Here is a 23,506-nt window from a genome sequence, read left to right on the forward strand (position 1 = left end):
ATGCGCCTAGAGTTTTTCCTAATAATGTAATGCGACACAGTCTAATCAGGTTATATGGTGTACATATTCATTCCCGCTAAGTTAAAACCTTTTACCCCCAAATTGAGGAATTGGGTAGCACCATAAGACAAGATGCAAAGGACTATTAGGGAGCAATTAGAAATGGTACATAGAATGATTACGACAGGCAGCTTTTACATGCTGAAATATTTGAATAAAAATAGAAGTAACATGAATTTCTATTTCTTTTGGGGCTTAGAAGTCAAGAATGAAAAGGACATGTACACCAATTATTTTATGGGGGACATTTTTGAGTAGGATACATTAATATGAGCATTTTTCCATATAAGATTGATTTTTCGGAAGCAGCCAACGAAAATACGGCAGAGAGACGTGATTTATCGTATCACTTACTCAGAAGAATCTCGGATGATGGCTCCTCTATGTTTACTACCTACTTGCTTGTGTTTGCGAAGTGTTCATTTTGATTGGTTTCATTGAGATCTAATTGACTCGAATTCATATTCGGGTGATAACTCATTTGGTTAATTTGCTGATGAATGACGTTTAGAAATATTTGGTTCACTTTTAGGTTGTGGTTCACTTTTAGGTTGTGGTTTCCTTCCGGCCATGTATATCGAGAAGTCAATCAAACAACTAATTATGTTGCGGCTTTAGGCAATTGAATTACATATTATCTTAAATATTAAGTTTAGTAAGGATGATAAATATTCTTTTTTAATATCTTTAGATAGTTAGGGTATAATCTTGAGAGAAGACTTACCTACTTTTGCACATCATTCATTGGTTGTGTCTTAAAAAAAAAAAAAAAGTTGTGTTGGATCCTTCATTCTTTTTCTATTAGCCTTTGTTTTTGTCCCATTGAATTTTTCTTAAGTCAGGTTTTTATCGAGGCAGTGTTTGTAAAGATGTAAAAGGTGTACAAGGATTCAAAGAAGGATGTTATGCGACATAATTAAATTGCACTAAATGTTAAAAATAAAATAAAATAAAATAATAATAATAATAATAATAATAATAATAATAATAATAATAAAGAAATTTTGCAAAAACCACCTTTTAAATCTTGTTTTTTGCATTTAACCACCTTTTAAAAAAAATATTGCAAAAAACCACCAGTTTTAAAAATTTTGTTGCAACTTACCACCAATTCAATGTAAAACAATTGATCAATTTGGCTAAAAAAGTGGTAATTTGCAACAAAATTTTTAAAATTGGTGGTCTTGTGCAACATTTTTTTTAAAAGATGGTTATTTGCAAAAAACAAGATTTAAAAGGTGGTTTTTTGCAAAATTTCCTAATAATAATAATAATAATAATAATAATAATAATAATAATAATAATAATAATAATAATAATAATGCGGACGGTCCCGATATCGGCTTTGGGTCAGACTATGAATGGTAAGACTTACCGTAGTGTTATTTGCTACCGGTTGGTGTAGACACCTAAAAATGTCTCCCCAAAACCAAACCCGATGATGAACAACCTTTCACCGCCATTATTGGTCGGGTTGAGTATTTAATTTTTGGAGTGCTTAAATCCATATTTCCATTTCATAAACCAACCCAATTCCTAGCCCATTTCCCCAAACCATAACTTATTTTCCTCATTTCGTGCCTTTAAACCCAAAATAATTCATTTCGTGTCCTTTAAAATCATTCATTTCGTGTCCTTTTTATAAAAACGTTTGATCCAGTTTATTTTCGTACATAATCTGGGTCCAATGATTGAATAGTTGGATGGGGCTTTAAAAGAGCTTTCCAACGATATATTATAAGCCCAAATCCGAGTTATAACGAATAAGTTATGGCGAAAATATTAAACTGAGCCCAAACCGAACCTAAGCCCACCTTACCTACGGCCCAATGATCATGTGGAGGGTCCAAATTATTTAATCCCATTCCTAAACCAATTAGGATTAATTAGAAGCTTCTATAAGTTTCTAAAAGATCTTAATTATCCGTTTTGAAAAGATAAGATTAAAGAGTTTGAAATTGAATAAAACTCCTTTTTTTGAAAATCCTATTTCTATCCGAATTGAAAGACGTTCAAAGATAGACAGATATTATTTTCATGCTTCATAGTTTTTATCCAAAAATTATATGGTTGGATAGCCCTTGAAATTATCTTTCCAATGATATATTATAATATCAATTCCGAGCTATAACGGAAAAGATATGAATAAAATGTCAAACTCTATCTAAACTGACACCGTCTCACTATTTCGGCCATATCTTTTATTCTAAAAAATATTTTAATCCGATTCTAATTGGGTTAGAAAGTAGACTTCAAGAGCTTTCCAACTATATCTTATTCATCTTATTCCAATTTCTAGATCAAAAGATATGATAAAAACAAAAACCGCAAAAACTATTGTCTATCGAGTTTTATTCCGATTTAATTCGGATCTTATCTTGTTTTCTCGACCCTTCTTTTTTCCCTATAAATAGAGGTCATATCTCCCCTTTTTCAAGGATAAACAAGCTTGATCATCAAATAATTCTCTTCTCCCTCTTTAGCCTAAACACTAGCATCCCATTCTTTCACTATTTCTTCCTTTAAGCGCTCCAAGGAGTCCATACAATATCTGAAGTTCTATATATAGTTAAACCAAGGCGTGAAAGTTATAATTAACTGAGGGCTTGGACCAAATTAAATCTACATTTATTTAATTTAATTGTTTCAATTTGATTTATTTTTATTGAAGTTACTAACAATTTATTCATGATGTAGCAATTTAAAGGAACGCACAGAATGTGAGTAATTAATTAATTTAATTACTCTTATTTTATTTTAATATTGCTAGTATCATGATTAGATTTATTTATTATTTAATTTTACTAACGCTATTATTGTTAAATTGCTTCCAATATTAATGTTTATTCTATTATATTTTTTATGATCACCATATTAAAGGGAATATGTAATTGAAAATCACGCCTAATAAGATAATTTGGACAACTGGTTTAGGTTCCTTTTTAATCTTGTTGTTTAATTCAAGTGATCACAAATATTTTAGAATTATGTGTTGCATTAATATTAAACCAATTTAGCATAATAATAGTTTGGAGCAAATTGAATCTTTGTTTGTATGCCTTTGAGATTGCAGGAATCACTTTTCACTATAAGAATCGAGTAGAGGCCAATACGGGCGAATGTGACTCCATGACTCACTTCGTACCATCATCCCCGATCCTCCTTTCGTGGTTCCGAACCATATGGAGTTAGTAATCTCATGGATTATGAATGGGGTGTAACCTTTACGGGCCAATCGTTGTTGCCTATCGTTGTCCCTTATTCGTGGTTGCCTTTTATGATCCGTGAACGGTTTACAAGTTCCTTAAAAACTTGTTGGCGGCTCCCTACTTTATTTGTCCCTAATCGTAATGTCAATTCCCACTTCCTATGAGTGCCAGACATATTCACACATGCTTTAATGTAGGCGCACTTCAAACGACGCCCACAATTTGGCGACTCCACTGGGGAGGGTTCTTGGTTATTTATCGATTTGAGTGATCGGTATTTAATTAAGATGAGTGGATGAGACTTGAAAGATTCTTGAATTGTATTCCTGCGATTTAATTGGCATTTTCATATATGCATATGCATTTTAGCTTACATATTTTGCCACAATAGTACGTGTTCTACGTATGTGGCTAGCCCGGGGGATTTATGCTCTATCAACCAGAAAACGCTCATGGCAATAAGGGTTCATCCGAGTTTTTAAATCCACCCAAACCATGGAGTCGAGTTCAATTTCATCACGAACTCGCGGAGCCGCCCGTTGGCATACACCCTCAAGGGAGGCTGCCTTGCTAACGCGTCCAAACTCTTAACCATGGTACCCTTTGACACCCAAAAGCTTGACCATAGTGGAACATAGATCTTGACTTTAGGTTGCGAACTTCATTGCATCATTCGTGAAAAGGTGATTATATGTGCATTTTTTGACTTTTTATTTATTTATTTTTTTATCAAACCCTTTTTTTTTAATTGTTAGAGTCGAGCCATAGATTTTTTTTTTTAAAAAATTGAGTCACCCGGATTTTTATTCCCGTATACTGCACAAGAGTCAACTTATTTTGGTCATAGCCGGAGTTCTAGAAAGAGTTACGTGTCGTGCCACCTATGGATCTGTAGCTCTAAGTTTTATCTCTCATTTGGAGTTGGTTTCGTCTCAATCAGAGTCACAGATCAAAAGTTATAACTGATATACTACAGTCTGTCCAGTTTAGGTGTCTTTTTAGCTTCGACTTTCTTTCTTTTTTTTTTTTTTTTGTTTTTTTAAAAAAAATATCTTTTCTTGTCAAGCTAGTCTTAGTCAAGTCCTTTAATCCGTGTAAACTCATATAACATAGGATTATAGATTTTTTATTTTATTTTTTATTTATTTTTTTATATCCATGAGTCCTAATTCTTCTAGAATTCTAGTCCTCTTCCTATTAGTTTCTTGTGTTTTTTTGTGCTAACCTTAACATGTATTCTTTGTCTTTGATTGTGGTTGATCTTATTTATGACTAATGATTGTCAATGGACCGTTGTCACCTAGTAAATAGCATAAACATTAAAATTGGACAAAATTAATCAAGTTAGTTTGTCTTTTAGTCTTCCGTGCTATTTGGTCATTGGGTCCTTTGTTTTTCACAACGTCTTCATGTCTAGCCATGCGATCATACCACGAGTCCTAATAAACTCACCTAATCACACATGTTGAGTCATTGCACACACTTTGTCTTCGAGTAATGCACTATATTGTTTATGATCGTATATTAGGACCATGCATGCGTCGTTTTCTGTCGTAGTAAAAATGAGCGGAGATTTTTCTCACTTGTTTTCAAATGTCTATTTTTTCCCTTCCTTTCCTATCTTGAGCAATGAGTCGAAAAATTAAATGAATTATTTTATTTCACAGTACTTGGTCAAGGAACAGGGATAGATTAATACGATTCGAGTCATTATCGCAACAATCTATCCGATCTAATAGGCGTTCAAAGAGAACTTTGCCATCTCCACATTACTTATCATCTTTCAATGGCCACTAAAGAAGACATTGAGAACATCAACAAATCCATCGAGGCACTGTCTTCCATGATGCAAACCCTTACCACTAGGGTCACTACCATGGAACAAAACAAGGTCACTGTTTCCACCCTTGACAAACTGAATGAACAAATGAGTAAGATTTCTGAGGATTTCACTTATGTGGAACGGCCTCCCACTTCTTTAGATGTGAAGGACAGACTCCTTGAAAAGCTCTCCACTGCTGATATTCCAAAGTTCAAACCTACTGACAATCCAATATTCCATTTGAAGGCGTTCTCTGCAACCATGGCTCTTAAGGGATTTGACGTAACACTCTTCCCTACGGTTTTCCCTCTCTCCTTAGAACATGCTTGCCAACAATGGTTTTATTCCTTAGATGCCAAGCATACTGCGACTTGGCAAGATGTCACCGACAGTTTCATGAATCGTTACAAGTGTAACATTCAAACCAAAACTTCTGAACGTGAACTCTCCATTCTCAAACAGAAAGAGAATGAAGGCTTCACCGCTTACCTGAACAGGTGGAGGGAAACAGCTTCACTCTTGGTAGATCCTCCCAAAGAAAGAGAGATGGTTCGCCTCTTTATTCAAAATCTGACTCATAAATATAGGGAACATCTCAAATTTCTTCCACTGAACACTTTCGAAGCTGTATACGACACTGGCATCAATATCGAGGATGAGCTAATAAAGACTGCTGGCAGTAACAATAATAACACTTGGAAAAACAAGAAGAACAACCATCCTTCTTCTTCGTCTTCTAAGCACGAAAATACTACCAACAATATAAGCCAAGTTGATATCAATGAAGTGTTAGCTCTTGATGCTCCATTGCCCAAGAAGAAAAGAACTTACACTCCTTTAGGAATGACTTATGATGCGGCCTTTGATCGCCTTTACGGTCAAGGCTTGATCACACCTATTGGGCCATTTCCAGAGCCAAAACCTGAAGAAAGGAGCGCCAAATGGAATCCCAATGCCCATTGCAAGTACCATCAAGGAAGGGGCCACACTACGGAGCAATGTTGGAATTTGAAGGACGTCATTCAAGACTTGATGGATGCAAACAAATTTCCTGTCCCTCCAGGCGCCAAGAAGTAATGAATACAAGGCGCACAGATCCTTCGTGCAAGATTTCATGATTTCTTTCTTTATCATTCATCTCCATTCCCCCATTCATGTCTAGCATATGTTTTCCACTTTGAATTTTTATATGTTTAATGTGTTTCGTTCATTTTTTCCATTAATAAAATGAGCAATTTTCCTTTACATCTCGATCATAGAATTTTTCATTCATTCATTCTAAAAAAAAAAGAAAAAAAAAATCAATTACCGAACTAAACCCAAGGTACACCGATGACTTGAGGCACCTTTGGAACCCTGTCATTCCCCTTAAACCATTTTCAATCAAATACCCATTTCTTCATCAACCACTTTGAGCCTCGTCTAACGGTTGGCCTCATTTATTCAACCCACATTCACTTAACCCTGGGATTGGAAGATGTGTTATTGTATAACATTCAAAAGGCAAGTAAAAAAAAAAAGCAAGTAAAAAAAAATGTCTAAAGGCAAGTGTCTAAAGACAAGTGTTCCAATGTCTTTGATATGAACACGTCTCAAATTGCGTCTCTCATCGAGTGCTTGGTACCGTGCCTGAGAAACATGAATGCTAAGTGAGTGATGGACCGCATGATCTGAGATTGCCCACATTGATTCAAAAAAAAAAAAAAAATCAAAACAAAAAAAAATGAAAATAAACTTGCAAAATTCAAAATTTTCAAATTCACAATTACACATCTTGGGGATTCTCTCGGGTCTTGAGCCTTGTACCCTTTTCTTCTTTAAACCATCAACTTAACCATATTACAACCCTTGAAAGACCTCTTTGAGGTGTACATACACTTGTGCAAAGTTCGGTTAGAGCTACGTTCGGCCTGATTCCTAACGGATACGTAGGCAACCTCACATTGAGGTGCGGCCACATTCATATGCATGATCGAGTCGAAGAATATCCAATGCTTAATCCTATGACCCTACCCATTTAGAGCTAGACTTGGGGGCTTGAACCCACATCATTTAACCTACCTAGCCTAAAGAGTCATCATCTTTGACTCTTCTCACATCTCTTTCCATCTCCATAACCCTTGCTGCCAACCTTAGTATCACATTCACACACTTCACTTCACTCACACATCCATATCCATATCAATCATCCTTCCCTTTAAGAGCCCTTTATCATGAAATCTTGTTTCAACACTGTGCATGTTTCATCATATTTAAAGACAACATTTATTAGAAGAAACATTGTATACTTGCTTAGCTTTCGGACCTGAGAAATATTCATTGTTTCATGCATCACATAATGTGCTGAGAAACATTTATATATCAATGATTTTTAATCATACAAAGCATATCGCGCTTAGCTCCTTGACCTAAGCAACGTTCATTATGCAATAATCACTTTATCTATATACGTGCTTAGCTTCCAGACCTAAGTGACGTTCAAGATCGCTTCTTTACACGATATATGATGCTTAGCTCCATGACCTAAGTTCATTCATCTATCGTGTCACATGATGTAATTGTCCTTAGCCTCCTGGCCTAAGAACATGCATCATGCATACAATCCATGCGATTCATTTTGTCTTGCTCAATAAGGAAGTTCAAAATTTCTTCTCTGTTTCAAGTCTTTTCTTTTGGGGAAGTTCAAAAACTTTTTCAAAATTTTTTCTCATTGAGGGAAGTTCGAAAATAAAAGTTCAGTTTTCACATCTTTATTTTTCGGGAGGAAGTCGGTACCCTCCACTCATGAAAAAAATTGACGGAAAATTTTTGCTTTTGCATCTTCGTTTGCTTGTGTCTGCACACACACATACACACTCACAAGTCATACACATGTCATGTCACATCAAGTCAAACTTGGTCAAGTCAGTGGTCAAGTCAATCACAATATATACGAGTCCATTGGCAAATTTATTTTTGCAGGTCTTCTCTACAGCCCACGTCCGGGGACAAGTGGACCATTTACAGGCCACGTCCGGGGACAAGCGGACCATCTACAGCCCACGTTCGGGGACAAGCAAACCATTTACAGCCCACGTTCGAGGACAAGCGAACCATTTACAGCCCACGTTCGGGGACAAGCGAACCAACTACAGCCCACGTCCGGGGACAAGCGGACCATCTACAACCCATGTTCGAGGACAATCGAACCACCATCATTTCATGACGCAAGGTTCTCGATACACAGAGTCTTGCAATCTCATCATTTGTCGACTTTCCTCAAGCATGGAAAGTATTATCCGGTGGATTTCTTCAAGCATAGAAAACCGCCAAATTCCTTTGTCGGCTTTCCTCAAGCATGGAAAGCATTATCGGTGGATTTCTTCAAGAATATAAAAACGCTAATGTCGACTTTCCTCAAGCATGGAAAGTTTCATCCGGTAGGTTTCTTCAGGCTTAGAAAGCTACCAAACTCATCTGTCAGCTTTCCTCAAGCATGGAAAACAAACGTCATCCGGTGGATTCCTTCAAGCATAGGAAAATACCAAACTCATTTGTCACCGATACACTGGTGTCAGATAAGCGTTCTATCCCTTTACTCTTTTATCTGTGGAATTAACGTTTTTCTGCAGGTATTGGCGTATACAGAGAGATTTAGGATCGCAGAATGTCTTAAATCATTCTCCGTCCCTATCGACTACTTTGACTATCGTTTTCAAAACTGACGTTTCTACAAACTCAGTCAAAGTGGGGGCTTTGACACCTAAAAATGTCTCCCCAAAACCAAACCCGATGATGAACAACCTTTCACCGCCATTATTGGTCGGGTTGAGTATTTAATTTTTGGAGTGCTTAAATCCATATTTCCATTTCATAAACCAACCCAATTCCTAGCCCATTTCCCCAAACCATAACTTATTTCCTCTTTTCGTGCCTTTAAACCCAAAATAATTCATTTCGTGTCCTTTAAAATCATTCATTTCGTGTCCTTTTTATAAAAACGTTTGATCCAGTTTATTTTGGTCCATAATCTGGGTCCAATGATTGAATAGTTGGATGGGGCTTTAAAAGAGTTTTCCAACAATATAATATAAGCCCAAATCCGAGTTATAACGAATAAGTTATGGCCAAAATATTAAACTGAGCCTAAACCGAACCTAAGCCCACCTTACCTACGACCCAATGATTATGTGGAGGGTCCAACTTATTTAATCCAACTTTTAAACCAATTAGGATTAATTAGAAGCTTCTATAAGTTTCTAAAAGATCCTAATTATCCGTTCTGAAAAGATAAGATTAAAGAGTTTGAAATTGAATAAAACTCCTTTTTTTTGAAAATCCTATTTCTATCCGAATTGAAAGACGTTCAAAGAGAGACAGATATTATTTTCGTGCTTGTAGAAACCCATTTGTGTCTCCCCAAAACCAAACCCAGTGATGAGTACCTTTCACGTCGAATCATAATCGAATGAAGTGAAAGTGTGGAAAGTCTAGTGTTGCGGAAAGTTTTAATTTCTTTTCTCTTCTCTCTGTTTTTGAAAACTTATTTTAAGTAAACAGCCAATCCAGTTTGGTTGGTCCATGATAAGGGTCCAATAATAGTGTAGTTGGATGGGGCTTGACAAGACCTTTCCAACGATATATTATGAGCCCAATTCCGTTGAATATTGAGGAAGTTATGGCCAATTTACCAAATTGGGCCTGGTTTGAGATTTATGTACGGCCCAATGATCTAGGGGAGGGCCTAATATGATTTATCATTCCTAATGCAATTAGGAATGGTTTTAGTCTTCTAGATTCTTCTAGAAGGTTCTTTTCATTCCTAATTCGATTAGCATTGATAAATTGACTTTTGTTGACTTTTCAGAGTTTTAATCAAAATCAAATAGCATTTTCGAGGAAATTATATGATTTTATCCTCCAGTACGGTAAACTTTTCGGATTTGCGAAAACGCGTTAAAACCATGCTTGGCGCCTAACCCCAGGCCTGGCGCCTGACGCTAGCCATTGGCGCCTGGCGCTGGTGTTGGGGCCTGGCGCCAGCTAGCCGGGGTTGGCGCCAGCTCTGTTTTTTGTGCGTCAGACTCTGTTTTGTTTAATTTATCTGTTTGGCTGATTTCTCTATAAATATCGTATTAAAAACTCCGTTTTGAGGAACTAATTTTCACCAATGGTTTTCATTCATCACCTATTCTCTTAATCATTCAATTCTTTCTTCTTACTTTGCTTTTACATACAAAATTCCGCATTCGCAAGATCTAGAAACACCTAGCCATATTCGAAGTTGCCTTCGCCCTAGACGTGAAAGGTTTAATTTCTGAGGGTTTGGTCCCAAATCTCTATTTCAATTATTTAATTTAATTGTTTGATTATTATTTTCCTTGAAGTTACTAACGTGTGTATTTTGTTATTAGAAAGAGGTACGAAGCATCAAAGTAAGTGCTTTAATGGTTTTAATTGATATTATGATGTAGAAATCATGTTTAAACTGTTATTATGATATTCCTAGTATCATGTCTAGGGTAATTTTAATATTTAATATGATTGTTACGATGCTTCCTATTCTCTTCCTAATATTTATGATTGTTAGTATCATGTTAGGGTTAAAGATTTGATTTTTATTGCTTAGTGACATGCTAGGGTTTGTTATTAATCTTGTTAGTATCATGCCTAGGATCTTGCTATTATTATTATGCTTTAATATTAACATGAACATGAATATGATTATAATTGTTATAATTTATGATGATTATGAATATTATTATTATTATTATTATTATTATTATTATTATTATTATTATTATTATTATTATTATTATTATTATTATTATTATTATTATTATTATTATTATTATTATTTTGATGATGATTATTATTATTATGATTGTAATTTTATTGTCATGATATTTATATTATTTATCATGTTGCTTGATACATTATTTATTGCTTGATCACGCCTTTTATGCATGTTTAAAGGGATTTGGTACTTGTAATCACGCTTAATAAGATAATTAATAATCTTGTTAGGGTTAATATGATTATAATTCAAGTGATCGCCAATAATAGTTTATTTATGCATTAAATTCAACCAACATAAATAAACAGGTTTAGGGTTAATCATATTGATTGCATGTTAATAAAAAAGCGCACATGAATACGATCAGAATAAAGTAGAGGCCTATTATTAGGGCAGGTTCAATCTCTTTTAGGTTGAATTTGTACCTTCATCCCCGAACCCTTATTTGGTTCTAGACCTTATGGAGTTGACGATCTCTTGGATCGTTAAGGGGTGTAACCTTCACCCTGTGAACGGTTTACAAGTTCCTAAAACTTGTTGGCGACTCTTTTGCTCTATCTTCTTCCCTTTTGGACGCCACCGTACTTTAGTGTATGATCACAGTGGGGTTCAAGCTAGTGGGATTAAAGGCTTGAAATTATTCTCTACAGTTTTTGGCGACTCCACTGGGGAGGATTTCTATTTCAATTCCTGAATTTGTTTCGGCAATGATTTAGAATGAGTGGATGAGACTCGAAACGTTCTAAGTATTTCATGTGCGTAATTTTGATTAACATTATTGTCATATGCATAAAAAAGATCTCATTGGAAAGACCATCCGTAATGAGTTAAAAACATAGGATTTTACACGTAGGAAATTTGAGAAACGTCTTTCACAACTAGGACTGGAATAACACCGCGCGAAACTGGAAAACTTTATCGAGCACAGAAAGCTGCTGAGGCATGTGGGAAGTATCGTCAGGGGCCAGAGCTTGGCGCCAGTGTTTTAGTTGTAGCGCCAGACGCCAGTATTGGCGCCAGGCGCTACAGGTAAAATCTGGCGCCAGTCTCTGATTGTTGGCGCCAATTTCCCCCAATACCGAGCTAGAAATATGCGTTCTAATTTCGACCGGTTTTTCGTATTGTTTGCTCGATCCTACTTCCTGATTGAATTTTTTCTCTATCTTCTTCCCTTTTAGACGCCACCGTACTTTAGTGTATGATCACAATGGGGTTCAAGCTAGTGGGATTAAAGGCTTGAAATTATTCCTTACAGTGCTTCATAGTTTTTATCCAAACATTATATGGTTGGATATCTCTTGAAATTATCTTTCCAATGATATATTATAATATCAATTCCGAGCTATAACGGAAAAGATATGAATAAAATGTCAAACTCTATCTAAAACTGACACCGTCTCACTATTTCTTCCATATCTTTTATTCTAAATAATATTTTAATCCGATTCTAATTGGGTTAGAAAGTAGACTTCAAGAGCTTTCCAACGATATCTTATTCATCTTATTTCGATTTCTAGATCAAAAGATATGATAAAAACAAAAACTGTAAAAACTGCTATCTATCGAGTTTTATTCCGATTTAATTCGGATCTTATCTTGTTTTCTCGACCCTTCTTTTTTCCCTATAAATAGAGGTCATATCTCCCATTTTTCAAGGATCAACAAGCTTGATCATCAAATAATTCTCTTCTCCCTCTATAGCCTAAATACTAGCATCCCATTCTTTCACTATTTCTTCCTTTAAGCGCTCCAAGGAGTCCATACAATATCCGAAGTTCTATACTTAAACCAAGGCGTGAAAGTTATAATTAAATGAGGGTTTGGACCAAATTAAATCTACATTTATTTAATTTAATTGTTTCAATTTGATTTATTTTTATTGAAGTTACTAACAATTTATTCATGATGTAGCAATTTAAAGGAACACGCGGAATGTGAGTAATTAATTAATTTAATTACTCTTATTTTATTTTAATATTGCTAGTATCATGATTAGATTTATTTATTATTTAATTTTACTAACGCTATTATTCTTAAATTGCTTCCAATATTAATGTTTATTCTATTATATTATTTATGATCACCATATTAAAGGGAATATGTAATTGAAAATCACGCCTAATAAGATAATTTGGACAACCGGTTTAGGTTCCTTTTTAATCTTGTTGTTTAATTCAATTGATCACAAATATTTTAGAATTATGTGTTGCATTAATATTAAACCAATTTAGCATAATAATAGTTTGGAGCAAATTGAATCTTTGTTTGTATGCCTTTGAGATTGCAGGAATCGCTTTTCACTATAAGAATCGAGTAGAGGCCAATACGGGCGAATGTGACTCCATGACTCACTTCGTACCATCATCCCCGATCCTCCTTTCGTGGTTCCGAACCATATGGAGTTAGTAATCTCATGGATTATGAATGGGGTGTAACCTTTATGGGTCAATCGTTGTTGCCTATCGTTGTCCCTTATTCGTGGTTGCCTTTTATGATCCGTGAACGGTTTACAAGTTCCTTAAAAACTTGTTGGCGGCTCCCTACTTTATTTGTCCCTAATCTTAATGTCAATTCCCACTTCCTATGAGTGTCAGGCATATTCACACATGCTTTAACGTAGGCGCACTTCAAACGACACCCACAGTTGGGTGTTCCTTTGTTCTCCGTTTCAACACCGTGCTCTGCTTGCTAAAGGGTTTTTGATGGGGATATTTATGGGGATCATGCAGTGTCTTGTGTTGGGATGGTAGGTATTAAGCATCGGCACAACGTTGTTCGTGACATCCTTGTTGATATTTGTTTTCGGAATGAGATTTCTGCTCGAAAGGAGGTTAACGTTGGGTTGACTGGAGGGAACGACGGGGCTCTTCGACCAGCAGATGTGTTGCTTTATTTTCCTGGAATAGAGGCCTTAATGTATTTGTTGACTTGACAGGGTTTTCACCTTTAATGCAATTGGGGTTGTTTGACTTTGTTCCCGGTCGTGTTGTGTCAGCGGCGGCTCAGCGGAAGCAGGGCAAGTATGGGGTGCGTTGCAGGGCTATTGGCTATGGTTGTCTTCCTTTCTCTTTTTCTTCGTTGGGGGAATTAGAGAAGGATGCTATTGTGTTGCTAAAGCGGGTTCAGGCGTTTGCTAAGACTCAGGATATTGGTGCTCGTACAGTTGCTCACATCTTTAACATGATCGGGTTCGCTATAGCTAGAGAGGAGGGGGCCTTGATTGTATCTCGGCTCCCCACCAATTTCTTGTAAATTGATTGACTTTGTAGGTTTTTTGAAATTTTATAATAATAATAATAAGAATAATAATAATAATGTTCAAAATTTGGTCGTTATTCTCTCGTTAGAGGCAATTAGGGCTGGGTGTTTCATAGGCTTCCTCATTACTTTCCAGTGGCTTTTTCGGAAAGCTTCAGGCGTGTTTAATTCAGTTAGCGGGTTCCGGCGATTGTGTGTTCTTCACAGGCGTTTTTCTCGCAAAATTCAGGCAGTTTTGGTGCATTTTATGGTGTGTTTATCTCGTCGTTGGGTGTTGTTTCTAGTCGTGTTCTTGATCAGGTTTTCTTGGGCGTTTTTGGTGTGTTTTAAGGCAGCTTTCAGGTGTAGTTTTTGGCAGCATATTGCGGCAATTTCAGGCGTTTTGGGGTTCAATTTCAGGTCTGTTTTGGTGTAGTTTTGGGTGTAATTCAAGCGTGTAAAGGGCAGTTTCCAGGTGTTTTCCAAGTTGGTTTCAGGCGTTTTCAGGCGGGTTATAGCAGGTTCCGGCGGCTATTTTTTTTTCTCTGGTCACTAGAGGTTGTTTCTGTGCGTTTTGGCTCTGGTTTAGGTCAGTTTCTGATTAGTTTTTGAGCGGTGGTTCTGTTGTGTTTTGGGTCATTTTCTAGTGCGTTTGGCTTGCAGCTTTCAGGTCGTTTTTTGGTTATTTTGGTGTAGTTTTGGGGTGTTTTCGGTGCAGTAACTGGTGTAGTTTTGGTGTACATTAAGTGCAGTTTTTGGTGCTTTTTTGGTGTGGTTTTAGTGTATAGTTCGGGTGCATTTTTGGGTCATTTTTGGTGCAGTTTATGGTGTGCTGTTTTAATTCCTTCTCGTGGCAGTTTAAGGTCGTTTGTGGCAGCTTTGTGGTTGGTTATGTGTAGCTTTGAAAACTGCCATGTTGCAGTTTCATTGTCCTTTGTGGGTCTTAGTGGTTGTCAAGATGGAAACGGAAATGGCCTTACTAGAAGTTCTTTGATCAAGCATGATCATGATCGCCATTGTTGTATTGGTGCATGGGATATCATACAACATTCTCTTACTTCTAATTTGGTCGTTTATACTGAGGCGGAAGTTACTTTTTCCCGTATGGGGATTTGGTTATGTGGGGCTTGTTACAAAACTCATACGGTTCGTGCTAAGTGTCGTCATCGAGTGGGTGAGAATGTGTCGCCCCCTGATGAAGGAGATGGTATTGTTCGTTTTGTGCTTTTTAATTTCTCCAAGCCACAAGCTCCCTCTTCTCCGGCTCATATTGGACATGTGGATGGTTTAGTGCGAGATTAGCTTGGTGGTTTTGATGTGGCTCTCCTTAACTTTTTGTTCTCAAAGGGGTTTCGCACTGTGAAGTCTATCCCTCCCAAATGTCGTTTGGGGTTTTCTCGGGTTCTTAAAGGTGCTCTTGATAAGGTGATCTCTAAGCTTGATGACATTTCTAGTTGGGTCTTGCTATTGGTGTTACCTGTTTGCAACCTTAAAACCTTTCGCCCTCGGAGTAGTCATGAGTCTAGGTCTTCCGTAAAGCGTCGGCATCAAGAGGAGAGTATTTCTCGTGCTATATGCTCTTGGAGTTCACCAGGTGGTTGTGAGCAGCTTGTGAGGGAAACTTTGGCAAAGGATTCTCCTACTTTGTCAGTGGTTGATGATGAGGACCTTGATTTGGATGAGCGTAATATCAAGCAATGTCGTAGGAAGATTTGTGATGGCCATTACACAGCTGCAGACCGGGTTCTTTCTTCTTCGAAGGTTGCTCCGTAATGAGGCCACTCTTGTAGATTTACAATCAAAACACCCTTCCTTTCCAGCTCCATCCTTGCCTACTGATATACCTGTTGATCAACTTCATCTTGTTGCTACTTCTGCTGTTGTTTTGGATCGGATTAAGAGTTTTCCGCGTGGTACTTCATGTGGTAGGGACGGTTTACGTGCTCAACACCTTATGGATTGCTTGAGTGGTTCTGTTGTGGCTGTCTCAGATGATTTGGTTGCCTCTATTTCCGGGGTTGTTAATCTCTTTCTTGCTGGCAGATGTCCTATGGAACTAGGAGTGTATATTGCTAGTTCTCCTCTCACACCACTTATCAAGCCTGATGGTGGTATACGTCCTATAGCTGTGGGTACTGTTTGGCGACGTTTGGTTTCAAAGGTCGGTGCTGTTATGGTTGGCCAGTCTTTGGGAAGTTACTTTGATGGTCTTCAATTTGGCGTTGGGGTTTCTTCAGGGGGTGAGGCTATTCTTCATGCTGTGAATCGGTTGATTGAGGATTGTGGTTTAAATGTTGGTCTTTCTATGTTGTTGGTGGATTATCAAAATGCCTTCAATCTAGTTTATCGTGCGGTCATGTTACGTGAAGTTCGTCGTCGTTGTCCGGGTATTTTGTGGTGGGTTGAATCCTGCTACTCTAATCCAGCCAGATTGTATTATGGGAACCACACCTTATGGTCGTCTCAGGGGGTGCAGTAGGGTGATCCCTCTCCTTTTTTTCTTTGGTTTTACAACCCCTTATGTGTAAAATCAGATATGCTTTTGAGGTATGTCTTCAAGCGTGGTATTTCGATGACGACACTATTATTGGAGACACTTTGGTGGTAGGGAAGGTTCTACAGTTTATGGAGGAAGGACCTCGTTTTGGGTTGCATCTCAATGTGGAAAAAACTGAAGTTTTCTGGCCGATAAAAGACCCTCGAAGCAGGCTTGTGGGTGTTTCCCCCTTCTATTGCTCAACCATTGCATGGTATTAAGCTGCTTGGTGCACCCGTTAGTTTTGATTCAAGGTTTAGTGGCGAGCTTGTGATGCAGAGGGTGACCAAGACCATTGCGCTTATGGATAAGGTTGCTATGCTGGATGATCCTCAGTGTGATCTGTTGTTACTTAGGGCATGTACTGGAGTTTCTAAACTCTACTTTGACTTGTGTACTTGTCCACCAGGTGCTTTCAAGGTGGCTCAACGCGTTTTCGACGTGGCTCTTTAATCTTCCTTGGGCGTATTGTTACTGCTTCGAGGCCCAGGTTTGGTGATTGGCAGTGGCGGCTTGCCACTATTTGGAGGGCTTGGTGTTTATTCCGCAGATGATGTTCGTCATTATGCTTTTCTTGCTTCTCGGTTGTACGTAGTCTACTGGGTTGCAGATGCAGCTTCTGCGTCGTATTGGTATTGTTGGTCTTGGTCAAGCTTTTGAGGATGCGTTGAGTCTGTTTACTAGAACGGTTGAGTCTGACATTTTAGGTAATCCTTGTGAGGTCGCTGCCCCTAAATTCATGAAGAAATTGGCAGATATATATTTCACAAAGGTTACCACTTCTGCAGAATCCACCTTTTCTTTGTCTCCTCGGCAGTCGACATTGTGAAAGTCGCAGCAAGGTGATCACACCTTTGCTTGGCTTCGGGCAGTCCCGATTTATGGATTGGGTCAGACGCTGAACACTAAGACATACCGATGTGTGCTGTGTTATCGGATAGGTGTTCCATTGTTCTTTGTCTCGACACCGTGCTCTTCTTGCTCTCGGGTTTTTACAGGGGATATATTCGGCGACCATGCGGTGTCGTGTCCTGGTATTGTAGGTATTAAATATCAGCACAATGTTGTTCCGGATACATTTGTTGATATTTGCTACAGATCTGGGATTTCAGCAGGAAAGGAGGTTGACATAGGATTGTCTGGAGGGAATGACGGGGGCCTCAGACCTGCTGATGTGTTACTTTATTCATGGGATCGTGGTCGTGATGTATGTGTCGACTTCACAGGGTCTTCTCCTTTGACACTGACAGGGCTATCTGACTTTTGTCCTGGACGGGTTATGGCTGATGCGGCTCATCGGAAGCTGGTTAAGTATGAGGCTCGTTGTCTGGAGATTGGATATGGTTTCATTCCCTTCTCCTTTTCTTCGCTTGGGGAATTAGAGAAGGAGGATGTTGCGTTGCTGAAGTGGATTTAGAGGTTCTCGACGACGCAAGACATTGGGGCTCGTGCTGCAGCTCATATTCACTAGGGTAGGCTTTGCTATAGCTAGAGGAGTGGGGGCCCAGATTGTATCTCGGCTTCCCACTAATTTATTGTAGGTTGTATGACTTTTGTTTTTGAGATATAATAATAATAATAATAATAATAATAATAATAATAATAATAATAATAATAATAATAATAATAATAAAATAAAATTAATGCTAGTAATTCTTAACTAATTTGTTAGTTGTTTGTGATGTACAAAAGCAAAGATAAATAAAAATGTAATAATTAAAGAGTTGTTTGCTTGTATCTCTACTTCTTTGGTCCCTAATTATTTGCTCTATGTCAATTGCCTACTTTATTAAATTTTGGCTGAGTTAATTGACAAGAGACAAAAGTAGTGGTACCTAAAGTAATTATGAGAGAAAGTGATGATGTTCATAAATATTTAAGGTATATAGCGATTTTAAACGAATATATATATATATATATATATATATATATATATATATATATATATAGAGAGAGAGAGAGAGAGAGAGAGAGAGAGAGAGAGAGAGAGAGAGAGAGAGAGAGAGAGAGAGAGAGAGAGAGAGAGTATTACGTATGTTCAAACTTATTCTTTCTTTTGCTTGTTTATTCATGTTTCTATTGCATTATAACATGGAAAAATGAGCATCTTAGTTTGTAACCTTTGTGTTCCCCCAAGCCCGGGTCTAGGCCCAACGTGATCGTGAAATTCATAATAAATTTGAACTGCTATATCTAGCCTCAAGGCCCATTGTTTTTTTAGACGGTATATATTTCCTCCTTTTTTTAGTTGATACCATTTGACTTGTATATTATTTAAAAACTATGTTTGACTTTTGTAATCTATAACTACGATAAAATATAGTCAAGTGGGATCAAATTTGAATCGTATCAAAATATATATATATATATATATATATATATATATATATATATATATATATATATATATATATATATATATATAAAATATATATATATATATATATATATATATATATATATATATATATATATATATATATATATATATATATATTCACTTTTTATAATTTTTCAATGTCGAAAATTAGAGATATTAATCGTTTAAATAGTGCGTTAATAATCGTGATAAAAGAAAGGTCTCAACTAAATAAAAACGAAGGTAGTATGTAATTAGATAGTAATGAAGACATTGAAAATTTTAAAAGTAGTTTAGGTTCAATGTTAAAAGTGTCTCCCCATTTAGCATCTTATGATGAATTACAAGTACCATTCTTGCTAATATATAAATGATCCTGCGACCAGTGATAATGTTGCTAAGTTTCAATGCTTCCTGTGAACGTGCCTAAAAAATACACACTATGAGGTAAATAAAAAGAGACGAAGTAGAGAGTAGTATACCTCATACAACCATTTGAAAAATGAATAAGAATGAGATAAAACTTGGTCAAGGTTACAAGAAAAACCCATTCAAATGACAATCTAACATAACATGGGCACGTCAAAATAAACTTAGCATATGTATATTATACATCATGCTTTCTTAATTTTTTTATGGGTTTTTCTACATGGTACCCTCAAATTATTGCGTTTTCTATGTTGTGCCCTTCCAAATTCAAACTTCTACACGGTGCCCACAAGTTTTGTGTATTGTTTTATATATGCCCTCCATAAGCTGTTTTGTTAACTGTAATTAACTTATGGTTAAGTTAACCACCCACCTTAGTTAATTACTACTTAAATTTAAATGACATAAAATACATAAATAAAACCCCATTCTGATCAAACCTCTCACACTCATTGATGATGTTTACAAATTTGACAGAAAGAATTGTAAAATAATCTAGGCAAAGAAAACCAAAATGACAGAGAAAGAATTGGCACAAATTTGAATTTTCATTGATGATGTTCACACAAATCCACCTACAAAACAAACAAAGCTAATCATCCTTTAACTTACTACAATCAAAGCTAACTCATCCTTAATTCACTTTCACATAAAATAACCAGCAAAATAATGACGGATTGCTATTCACCCCTTCTTGAAATTTTGATTCGTAGAAGACACCTTCAATTTAGCATGTTTTGGTGTCTTGCAATTACATTTGAGTCGATTTGACATCGGAGAATGACGATACGGTGAATATTGGGGCTGAATTGGACGGTTTTACGGGAGAGGGATTTTTGGGTTTTAATGGGGAAGGTTGCGGATTAGAAATTGGTTGAGGTTGTTTGCTAATTCGTTGTTGTAGAATTTGGATTTTAATTAGTGATGAGAAGATTGAGAAAGTTCAGAGAAAAAGAGTTCATTTTATCAATGTTTATTATGGAGAAGAAGAATCTGACAATTGTGGAAGATCTTGAATTTGGGGAAATAGAACCACATTATCTTATAAAGTTATAATTACATCTTATTAACCTTGTTTTTAATAAAATAAATGGAAAAAAATATATATTGCTAACCATAGTTAGTAGTTAATTTAAAGTGTTTGACAGTAACTTAATGAATGGTTAAAAGTGATAAAGTTACTTAAATTTGTGGGCACCGTGTAGAAGTTTGGATTTAGAAGGGCACAATATAGAATACGCAATAATTGGGGGTAACATGTAGAAAAACCCTTTTTTTATAATTCATAAGTTGTCATAATTAAACTTACACGGACAATCTAATAATTGATTATTTATCTAAATATACTCCCTTGGTGATCATAATTCAAACTTTGATGTACCCCACATGTTTCATATTAGACACTTTAGTAATAGTCTTAATATCATAAGCAATCCAACACCTTGAAGTTTCTTGATGGTAGAAATATCCCAAACACTTGCAATCTTTAGTACATTTCATCCCACAAGCATCAATTGTCATAGGACCATCACCTTTAGTAAACTTGCTTAAAAAATGTTCAACCCCTTCAAGTTTATAGTAATTTTTAGTACCACAACTCGGCTTTGGTTGCTCACACTTCTTGCTCCATCCTAGTAGCCCTTTAGGTGTAGGGCATGCCACACATTGGCTATCCTCATCACATAACCCGAATTTCCCACATTTTTCAGGTAATTGGCACTCGGTTTCCCATAGCCCATACGGCGAGGTCCTAGCAAACAATGTAAAGGTCACTTCCCAAGCGGCCCAATCTACCTTATCTGAGAAAGTGTACACCCTTAGATTCCCGTCGATTCCAACCCTTAACATGGACAATGTGCTATTATATTTCGGCCTTGCAATCACCGCGTTACCTCCAATTGATCCATCTACACTTTGATATGCAAATGTTATATCATAAGCATAGTTATCATCATTTTCAGGGGAGCAACTAAACGTTACTTCTTTAAGGGAGCTTTTGCAGATCTAACATACTAAAGTACAAAAGTGGTTTTGGGCTATTTGGGCTTTTATAATACATTGTTAGTACTCTTGGTTCCATGACAAAAGTGTAAGGCCCATTAGAATTAACTTCAGCCGAGGCCCTACTTATGAGCTTAGTAGGCCCACCAAGTCGAAGAGATTGGCCCACTAAGAGAGTATCAGTAGGAAAATCAAAACTTTGCCAAATAAATCTACCCTTAACATCATGTAACACCATGTTACCAGTAGGAAGTAACTTGAACCCTACGACACCCTTGTTGGCTGTATTGGTTTGCCAAGCGATCCGGCCATTGGCGTTAGCCAATACGAGGTTGCCATCTGTCCCTAGGGAGAATGTCGCGTTTTCACCAACCGGGTTTCCCCGATTAGCCTCCCAAACCCATCGGAAAAGTGACTCGGACCGAACCAAACCCATACGTAGGGCAAGAGTGTATGCATTTGGTGTAGTGTTGTAGAAACATAGTTGAAATGGGCTAGAAAATATGTCTAGGGTACGGTAATTGCCATCGTATTCGACTATGTAATCGCCGAAATCACCTTGGTTGACATGTTTGAATGTAGAAGAGGGAGGAACTTGAGCTTGAGATAAGGAGATTATGATGAGAAGAAGACAAAGAATTGATATCAAGGATGTGAAAAGAGTAGACATTTTTTTTTTCTTTTATGGTTATTGACTTATTGTATTGGTAAGACCACATCTTAGTGTATGAATTTATAGACAATAATATCAAGTGGACACACCTAAATTAGCTAGTCATCATTAATGAAGAGCTGGACGACAATTTCTTTGTTATAAGCTAGTAAGATAATGACAATATTTTTTTATAAAAGAAATTCAATTATTTTATTATAATGTGTTATTAGCAACTTGGTTGGTTACTCGAGTGATGTACATAAAAGCTACATTTGTTTCCTTTTAATCGTAACATGTTGACTTTTATGCTATTTATTGGTTACATTTTTTACATTCTCTTACTAATTATAATTAATGTAAAAAGTATGAAATACTAAGAAAATTTTCAATAAAGTGTAATAAAGACATAAAAATGAAAGGTTTTTTTTTTTTTTTTTTTTTTTTTTTTTTTTTTTTTTAATGTAATTTAAATGTTTACAAATGTAAAAGTTAAAGTACTGAGTTTAATTAGAAATTTTAATATCTCTGTTATATTAAAAAAAAAATTAAAAATAATAAGGGAATTCTCACTCTGAGCATGCTCACATGATAGTATTTGAGCCCTGAATTCAAAGATCTATTATACAAAGTAAGATTTTATCAAGTCATACTTTCTTTCATATACGGAGTAGTATTTAATCTAGTCCAGAAGTAAATACTAGATAAGTGAAACTAATCCATAGTTTACTAATACTAGCTTTTGTTTTTTTTTTTTTTTTTTTTTTACACATAGCTTAATTTTATAATACCGTACATATGGATAATTGATATGCTCCAAGATGTGATACAATAATTGTAAGTGGTCCACCGACAAGCCACTGGTATATCCTAAAAATCTGTTTTGAGTCGCCATCCAATATTGACATAGTCAACATAATCGGTTTCCAATATTGACTCATATTTTCAGAATTGGTGGTGTCCATGGAATGATGGGAATATAAAACAACAGCATGATTTTTTAATTGGTACTTGGTTGCAAATGGATTTCTATTTAGTTTTTATATTTTTGTAAGGAGCAAATGAGTATATAAAGGTAGATAAATGAAATGATGATTCGATTTTGTTTTAATACTAATAAAAGCTTGAATTAGGATTTGTAAAAATAAATTAAAAATAAAATAATAAATAATAGAAATAAGGGTACGGATGCCTAGACAAAACTTTTAAAGCATGATTATTGGAAAATAAGGGCACTTGGTTAAATATTAATACTACCTAAAATAAACAATTAAAGAAGGGATATACGATTCCTATGGACAATTCAGGATTTACTGCAGGAAGGAAATCTATTTCTCACTTGCCTCATATGGAAAATCGCCCGGGAACAAGTTGCAAAAGCACATGACATTGCTAATAGTTGTAGAGTAGATTTAATTAGCTTTA

General features: G+C 36.2%; 1 pseudogene; it reads right to left on the minus strand.

Moving 5' to 3' along the window:
- Positions 1–20,686: 20,686 nt before the first annotated feature.
- Positions 20,687–22,119, minus strand: LOC145627123 (epidermis-specific secreted glycoprotein EP1 pseudogene; annotated as a pseudogene).
- Positions 22,120–23,506: the final 1,387 nt, after the last annotated feature.

The sequence above is a fragment of the Chenopodium album genome, chromosome 4 (genome assembly GCF_948465745.1).
Source record: "Chenopodium album chromosome 4, dcCheAlbu1.1, whole genome shotgun sequence".
NCBI classification, from domain to species: Eukaryota; Viridiplantae; Streptophyta; class Magnoliopsida; order Caryophyllales; family Amaranthaceae; genus Chenopodium; species Chenopodium album.